This window comes from Anomaloglossus baeobatrachus, chromosome 1 (genome assembly GCF_048569485.1).
Source record: "Anomaloglossus baeobatrachus isolate aAnoBae1 chromosome 1, aAnoBae1.hap1, whole genome shotgun sequence".
Lineage (NCBI taxonomy): Eukaryota > Metazoa > Chordata > Amphibia > Anura > Aromobatidae > Anomaloglossus > Anomaloglossus baeobatrachus.
In genome coordinates this window covers 388,872,322-388,881,424 of record NC_134353.1, presented here as the reverse complement: position 1 = coordinate 388,881,424, position 9,103 = coordinate 388,872,322, and positions in this window count along the sequence as shown.

Genomic DNA, 9,103 nt, shown 5'->3' with positions numbered 1-9,103 from the left:
CGTGAGCCGAGACTCACTGCAAAACGAAGCATGCTGCGATTCATTCCGCATGCCGCTATAGATGTGAAATCAATTGCAGATGGACACTGCCCCAGAGTTTTGCACTGGTGTGAGTGCAATCCGATGTTTTATCGGATTGCACTCATCCGTGCAAAACACAAGTGGAACCGCACCCTGACTGGAAGAAACAGAAAATTCTTACTCTCATCGTTCACCTTTTCTTTAAATTATCACCCAGTTAACCAGACAAGGAAGGTAAGTGCTTTCGTGTCATCCAGGGTTATGGGGTACTCGGTCCCGGGTGGTGTACAACTGGGGAATGTCACTTTGGTGGCCATTGCCTGGTCCCGGAATATTTACAGGGGATTAGAATAATGTTCACACGTGATGCCACTTGCGGTGTTGCGGCTAAGTAGATGGAGCCGCTGCTGCACAATGTCAACTACTGGGGCTGGTGTTAATGGCAGCCTGGAAGTTAGGCCCTCCGCAAGCAGGGCCGGGCCCCAGAGGGTAGGTGATGTGACGGGTGTCGGAAGAAGTTAGTCCAGACAAAGGGTTCAGTGCAACTGGTTCTTTACTCACTTTCTGGTGGTAACTGGTCACCCGAGGCCGGCTGGTTTCACCTTCAGGTCCCCTTAGTGCCAGTTTAGTAATCTGGTGCCTTCTTCCCCCTGCACCTGTCTTTGGTTGGTGGGTCCCTGTGGCGTAGAGCAGCTTGGGATCCCCGTCTGCTGGTCTTCCACTGCAGTCTGTATGACTGTTGCGTGAACTTTGTGGGGTTGGAATCTCTCAGTTCTTGTCCCCGGGTCTTCCTTTGCTAATCAGTCCCGGACGTCAAGGTCAGTGAGGTCCTTGATGGTCCCTTCACTGTGCAGGTGTTATCAGGCTTGCCAGGAGCTTCTGCCTTACCTAGGGTCCTGTACCCCGTTGGTGCGTACTTCTGGGAGTACGCACTACCCTCCTGGGCACCAGGTTACTGTTCACTCCTAGTCAGTGCGTCTGCTCATGTCCACTACTAGACTTCTCACTCTCCTAGACTGACTACTGTCTCCTTGACTGTCCACCGTCTGCCCCTCCCACCTGGTCAACTAGTGGACTGGACTTGCTCCGCCTCTAGGCAGCCATCTATTGGTCCTACCCGAGCCTTGTACCATTCTATGGGGCTGTTGGGGAAAACTGGGATTACTTGGAGTGTGTGTTACCTGCACTGGGCTTCTGGGTCCCACGGGGGTAGGCCCCGCATCCTGGTGAGGATGCAGTATCTTGTAGCTCCCTGAGTGCTTCAGGGGCACTACACTTTCTGATTTATCATGTCTGGTGAATGTGAAGATATAGCTGCTACCTTAGTCTACATGCATATGAGTTCTGTGTATCTTGAGCCCTTATTTTAGGAGCTGTTGTATACTTTGGGCTCTCTTTGAGTCAAATTTTTCGCCTCCAAACGTGATTTTTTATATTGTTACGTTTCTTGGCAAAATGAAGGCCCAATATTACTTTCCATCATACAGTGCATAGGCCTTATTCCTCCTCACTAAGTTATGATAGACACACTAAAGAGAAATTTATTTTGTATTGGTGATTATTACAATCTGTATAATTTAGCACTTAGGTTACCTGTAGTATTTTAGATAGAGAAAGATAATATATAGATTCTAATATTTTTTAACTTAGTATTTGTAATCCTAAACCAGGCGTGGATAAACAAAAATTCCTCCCTTTTAGCCTAGGTTTACACATGTTAGCAATAATAGTCCCATACTTAATGTAATTTGTCATTATTTAATATAGGACTTAAAACTTTTATTTAATAGTCTTTAGCATAGGTGTTTATTTGCCTTTGGCAAATTGTAAATTTGATTTATCCAGATGCTGACTTATGAACCAGTCCATTAAAACATATTCCATAACACTAAATATTAGCTATAACCTGTCCAATCAACCTCCACACATAAGAATTGACAAGTGAACATAGATGTCTGACTTCTGTGAAGTTCTACAAAAATTTGAGGAAACGGCGAAGATGGTGATGATGTCATATTCAGTGTAACCATCCTGCGTCTACAGCAGGGGTGGGGAACCTTTTTTCTGCTGGGGCCATTTGGAAATTTTTACCAACCTTTGGGGGCTGCACAAAATTATCAACTTGAAAATTACCCTACTATATTTGGTCAAACAATTAACTCACTGTGGCAGCTGGAGCTTGTACTCTTTGGTGCAGCTGTAATATTAGGTGATATTGATCTTTTTGCTTTTCACAACTGCTTTTCCAGGTTTGAGTTGGCTTGGGACTGCTGTATATACATCACAGGGGAGGGTTGGGAGGAATATAGATCACTGGGGAGGCTGGGGGCATAGACATCATTGGGGGGGATACATACATCACTGGGGGATACATACATCATTGATGGGGAGCACAAACATAGCTGGGGGGCATAAACATTGCTGGAGAGGGCTGGGAGGAATATACATCACTAGGGAAGCAGCAGGGCATAGACGTCACTGGGGGTACATACATCACTGGGCGGCACAGACTTCACTGGGGGTATATACACATCACTGGGTTACACAGACATAGCTGGGGGGCACAAACATTGCTGGGGTTATATAAATAGCCGAGGGCAAACAGCCCTGGGGGATGCCGGAGGGACACAGAGAGCCCTGGGGGAACAGAGAATGATGGGAGAGGCTGGATGCACAGACAAATCAGGGGGACGCTGGGGGCACAGAGAAGAATGGGAGAGGCTGAAAGCACATACAGAACTGGGAAAGGCTCGGGGCACAGAGATCACTGGGGAGACTGGGGGTGGCACAGATCACTAGGGGTGCATAGATCACTAGGGAGACTGGGGGGGGCACAGATCACTGAGGAGACTGGGGGGCACAGGTCACTGGGGGGAGGTACAGAACACATTAAGGGGCACAGATCACTGGGGGGGCACAGATCACTGGGGGGGCACAGATCACTGGGGAGACTGGGGGAGGCACAGAACACTGGGGGGGCACAGATCACTGGGGAGATTGGGGGGGGCACAGAAAACTGGGGGGGGTACAGATCACTGGTGAGACGGGGGGCATAGAAAACTGGCGGGGCACAGATCACTGGGTAGCACAGATCACTGGGGGGAGGCACAGAACACTGGGGGGGCACAGATCACTGGGGGGGGCACAGAACACTGGGGGAGGCACAGAACACTGGGGAGAAAGAGGGGCACAGAGCACTGGAGGTACAGAGCGCTGGGGGCACAGGCAGACTCGGATGAGCTTGGAGGTAGTTAGAGAACTGGGGGAGGCTGGGATCACAGAGCGCTGGAGGTGGTTGCGGGCACGGAGGGCTCTGCCGCCGGGCACAGAGGAGCAGCCGCCTTCGCCGCTGGACACAGGGAGCTGTCGCCGCAACCGCTGGGCACAGGGAGCCGCCGGGCACAGAGAGGAGCAAACGCCGCCAGGCACAGGTAGCCGCCGGGCACTGAGCCGTCGGGCACAGGGAGCCGCCGCCGTAACCACCGGGAACAGGGAGCCGCCGCCGCAACCGCCGGGCTCAGAGAGGAGCAGCCGCCGCTGGGCACAGGTAGCCGCCGGGCATGGAGCCGCCGGGCACAGGGAGCCACCGCCGGGCACAGGGAGCTGCAACCGCTGGGCACAGGGAGCTGCCGCCGCAACCGCCGGGCACAGGGAGCCGCCTCTGGGCATAGGGAGCCACCGCCGCTGGGCACAGAGCGCTGCCGGTACAGTAAGACCTGGGGGATGATTGGCAGTCAATCCTCTCCTTTTGATTTTAGCGCCTCTCACGCCGACCCCACCTACAAAGTACGTCCTCACGTAGGCAGTGCCAGCGTGGGGACGTAGTCTTTCAGGTATAGCAAATGCAGCGTTCAGCATTGAACGCGCTGTGTGGGGTTTTAAAGGGCCAGCAGCCAGTAAGATGCGGCTGCCGCCCCAGCACTACAGTTCCGGGGATTCAGCCCGGGGGCCGCAGAAAAAGTCTTATGCGGCCCGCGGGCCGGAGGTTCCTCACCCCTGGTCTACAGTATGTCTCCTTAACCCCTTCAGCCCCGGGGCACTTTCCGTTTTTTTGCGTTTTTCTTTTTTGCTCCCCTTCTTCCGAGAGCCGTAACTTTTTTATTTTTCCGTCAATCTTGCCATATGAGGGCTTGTTTTTTGCGGGACAAGTTGTACTTTTAAATGAAACCATAAGTTTTACCATATGGTGTACTGGAAAACAGCAAAAAAATTCCAAATGCGGAAAAATTGCAAAAAAAGGTGTGATGGCAGAATAGTTTTTGGGATGTTTTATTCACGGTGTTCACTATATGGTAAAACTGATGTGTGGGTATGATGCCTGAGGTCGGTGCGAGTTTGTAGACACCAAACATGTATAGGTTTACTTGCATCTAAGGGGTTAAAAAAATTCACAAGTTTGTCCAATAAAAGTGACGCACGTTTTGCGCTATTTCCGAACCACGTAGCGTTCTTATTTTTTGGGATCTATGGCTCAGTGACGGCTTATTTTTTGCATCTCGAGCTGACGTTTCTAATGTTACCATTTTTGCGCAGATGCTACGTTTGCTACGCTACGTTTTGATCGCCTGTTATTGCATTTTGCGTAAAACTTGCGGCGACCAAAAAACGTAATTTTCGCGTTTGGCATTTTTTTGCCACTACACCGTTTACCAATCAATTGATAGATCAGGCATTTCTGAACGCGGTGATACCAAATGTGTATATTTTATTTATTTTTTAACCCTTTAATTTTCAATGGGGGGAAATGGGGGTTATTTGAACATTTAGTGTTTTTTTTTATTTTTTAAAACTTTTTTTTTTTTTTACTAGTCCACCTAGGGGGCTATAGCGATCAGCAATCCGATCGCTCTTATCTATCTGCTGATCACAGCTATACAGCTGTAAACCGCAGATTGTCACTTTCTGTTTCTCTCTGCTCGCGGCCGAGGGAAAACGAAAGTGAAACTTCATAGCTGCAGGCGTCATCACATGACCCTGTGTTACGATGGCAACCACCGAAAGTCACGTGATCACGCACGTGACTTCCGGTGGGGACGGCGGTAAGTAAAAAACATGGCCGCGCGCATATAGATCTTGCTGCCAGATTTTGGCAGCAAGATTTAAGGGGTTAATGGCCGCGGGTGGAAGCGATTTCACCCGCGGCTAGCAGGCACACATGTCAGCTGTTGAAAACAGCTATGTGTGCCGAGCACCGCCGCCTGCTGTGGCAGGGGGCGGGGCTTAAAGGGACACGCTCCATGACGGATATATCCGTCCATGGTCGTGAAGGGGTTAAATGCTCCAGGTTTACAATTAAAGAGGAAGCTTTGCATGTGGGCCAGGTAGAAATGGAGGAAGAAAATACACAGGGTCTTACATGCTTGGCAATCCCCTGTCCAGGTTGCAGGCACAGATGCCCCCCCCTTTCCCCCGCCCTGCACCTGTCATTTCACATTTGCAAGCACCATCAGCAACGTTGTCAGATTTTTTTTTTTTCCACCCAGCCCAGCGTTCAGCTGTCCCTAACCCACGCCTTGACATGCAAACAAACATACCGACCCAGTCAAATAAACACCAACCCACCTACCCACAGGCTCAAATACTAAATGGGCATAATTACAGACTGCTTATGTTGGAAATTTTGCCATTTAGGCTTCTAACACTGCCCATGTAGCGTATTTTCATGCAGTTACGCTGTGATCTGCACCGCAGCGTAACTGCATGCGTCCTGCATCCCCAGCACAATCTATGAAGATTGTGCCTAATCCATGCCCACGTGGCGTATTAGAATGCAGTGCTTCGGCTACTGCCGAATCGCTGTGTTCTAAGAAGTGACATGTCACTTCTTTCCTGCGCTCTGCATGCAGCCCCCGCTCTGTCTATGGTGAGGGCTGCATCCAGAGCGCATGAAATCGGCTTTTCAGTACGCACTGTTTCTGCAGCGATTTGAAGCGCACGTGTGCTGTTCAAATCGCTGCAGACATTTCTGCAGGGACAGAACGCAACGTGGGCACATAGCCTGAGGCTTGCCTCAACTTCATGTCAGTGGCTGGCCTTCGGTACTCACTCCCCAGCCGCCACTATTATTTTGCCCTACACCAACAAGTGTATTATAATATCACCTGTGCCCTCACCAGCGCAATTAATAAGCTGGTACTAACCCCCCTTATTACCCAGTATGCCACTTCCATAAGGGCCGCTGGATGAGCCGGGTAAAGCACCTGGAAATGGCACTAAGAAACAATGTGTCATTTCCAGGGGGCTGCAGGCTGTGGTTTTCAGTGTGGGGGCCCAAAACGCTTTGGCTTTACCACACAGAGAATCCCAGCCCCCAGCTGCCTGGTTTTATCTGACTGGCGATCAAAATACGGTTGTAGCCCATGCATTTTTATTTATTTTTTTTTTTTTTAAAGTTAATGGGCTTCCCTGTATTTTGATTGGCAGCCAAGGTAAAACCAGGCAGATGGGGATGGCAGCCCATAGCTGTCCACTTTATCAGCGCTGAGAATCAAAAGTACCACGGAGCGCTACGTCATTTTTTTTAATTATTTATTTTTACACTACTATATGTGTGAGGGACCCAACAGCCACTCAGATGCGGTCACGCAGAATGGGCGTCTGGCTGTAGGAGTAACCTGGAATCTGCCCATACGTACTAGATCAGGGTTCCCCAACTCCGGTCCTCGAGGGCCGCCAACAGTGCATGTTTTCAGGATTTCCTTAGCATTGCATGGGTGTTGGAATCATCAACTGTGCAGGTGATTAAATTATCACATGTGCAATACTAAGGAAATCCTGAAAACATGCACTGTTGGCGGCCCTTGAGGACTGGAATTGGGGACCCATGTACTAGATGCTAGAATGTGTGGGCTGGTTTCAGGTTACTCCAGCATCCAGTCACAGACTCCCATTCTGTGACAGCTTCTGTGATTGACTGTTACTTTAACAGTAAAATAAAACAACAACACAGAGAAAAAAATATTTTATTAGAAATAAAACAGAAGACATTTAGGACTCCATCTTGATTACCCAAAGAAAAACCTCTGACGTAGTCCAAACACGGGCGAGCATCTTCAACTCTGCTACATCTGTGCAAGGAGACAAACACAGGTCTGCTCACACAGACTCAGCTGAGAGCTGTCAGAGCCTTCACCCGAGTGAACAGCTGAAGCCGGTCCGCTGTGCCTCCGGGTAACCTCGACTGACGTCACTGCAACACTGCTGGAAAGTAAGAGCTTGTCGGCAGTGAGAGCACTGACATCAGAGTCGGGGTTACCTGAGGGCACAGCTGACGTCACGGCAAGACATCATGGAAGGTCCTGTAACCCACGAGGTAACAGCAACATTCACACCAGACTGGTCACATGGCTATGACGTTATGGAAGGTCCTGTAGTCGGTGGAGGTTACCCGGGGGCAAACCGGCCTGAGCTGTACACTCGAGTGAAGGCTCTGACAGCTCTCAGCTGAGTCTGTGTGAGCAGACCTGTGTTTGTCTCCTCGCACACATGAAGCAGAGCGAAGATGCTTGTCCGCCTTTCGATATGTCGGAAGGTTTTTGGTTCTTTTGGGTAATACAGATGGAGTCCTAAATGTCTTCTGTTGTATTTATTAAATTAGTTTTTTCTGTGGTGTTGTTTTATTTTACTGCTAAAATAAAAGACAATCACAGACGCTGTCACAGAGAGGGATGCTGGAGTAACCTGAAACCAGCCCAAACATTCTAGCATCTAGAATGTATGGGCAGATTCCAGGTTACTCCAGTATCCAATGACAGACGCCCATTCTGCGTGACACCGTCTGTGATTGGCTGTTGAGTCCCTCACACACATAGTAATGTAAAAATAAATAATTTAAAAAAAATATGTAGCGTTTCGCGGTATTTTTGATTCTCAACGCAGATAAAGTGGATGGCTATGGGCTGCCACCTCCATCTGCCTATTACAGGGAAGCCTATTAATTTTTTTTTTTTTTAATTTAAAAAAAAAATGCATGGGCTCTCGCCGTATTTTGATATCCAGTCAGTTAAAACCAGGCATCTGGGGGCTGGGATTCTCAGTGTGGTAAGGCCCAAGCGGTTTGGGCCCCTCACACTAAAAACTGCAGCTCGCAGCTGCCCCTGGAAATGGCACATTGTTTCTTAGCACTTTGCATGTCCAGCGGCCCTGATGGAGTTGACACGTTGGGTAATAAAGGGGTTAATACCAGCTTTGTATTCTCAGCTGGTACCAAGCCCAAAATTCATGGTGTCATGCCAAATTAGACATGGCCACCATGAATTTCTAGTAAACAGTAAAAAAGAAAAACACAACACAAATAATTTTTTTTTATTAAAATTAAAACAACATTTAGAGACTCTATCCAAAATAATCCTTAGTGCAACGTAGTCCACAGGGAGAGCAATGTCAGCTCTGCTTCATCCCTCTGTACACACAAACATCTATTCAGAGGGAGAAGCAGGCTGACAGTGACAGGAAAAGTTCAATCGAGTCCATGGCAAAACCATGGACGAGGGTGAACCCTGATGTCACTGCAAACATGGCCGAAGACCACTGAGTGACGAGCAGTGCAGTGAATACCGCCAGAAGTTAATGATCGGACCTGGAACCAGAAGTGGCCAGGAGCCAGCGGCTGAGCGGGTCGTGAGACCTATAAGTATAATGACAATGTTTATTATTAACTATGTTCTTTATTTTACAGCCCAGCTGCTCCATCCCATAACTGTAAAGTCCAAGCTCAGACCCTCTAAAAGAATCCCGCACCCGCAGTAAAATCCGCGGTAAAACCGCACCCACGTTTTTCTGTGATTTGCCGCGGTTTTGTCGCAGATTTTCCGCAAGCTGGTCCCCGCAAATTTTTACCATTATCTATGGCAAAAAACGCAGAAAAGAAGTGACATGCTCATTAATTCCGCAGCGGAAAATCCACGGGTAACTCCGCGGGTATAAAAAAACGCAGTGTGCGCACAGCATTTTTTAAAACCCATAGCTTTTGCTGCGGAATGGACTGCAGCAATGTTAGACACATTTTCTGCAGCAAATCCAATGCAAAATCTGCAGTAAAGCCGCAGCGTGCGCACAGGGCCTAAAAAGAAGGTAAAAAGCT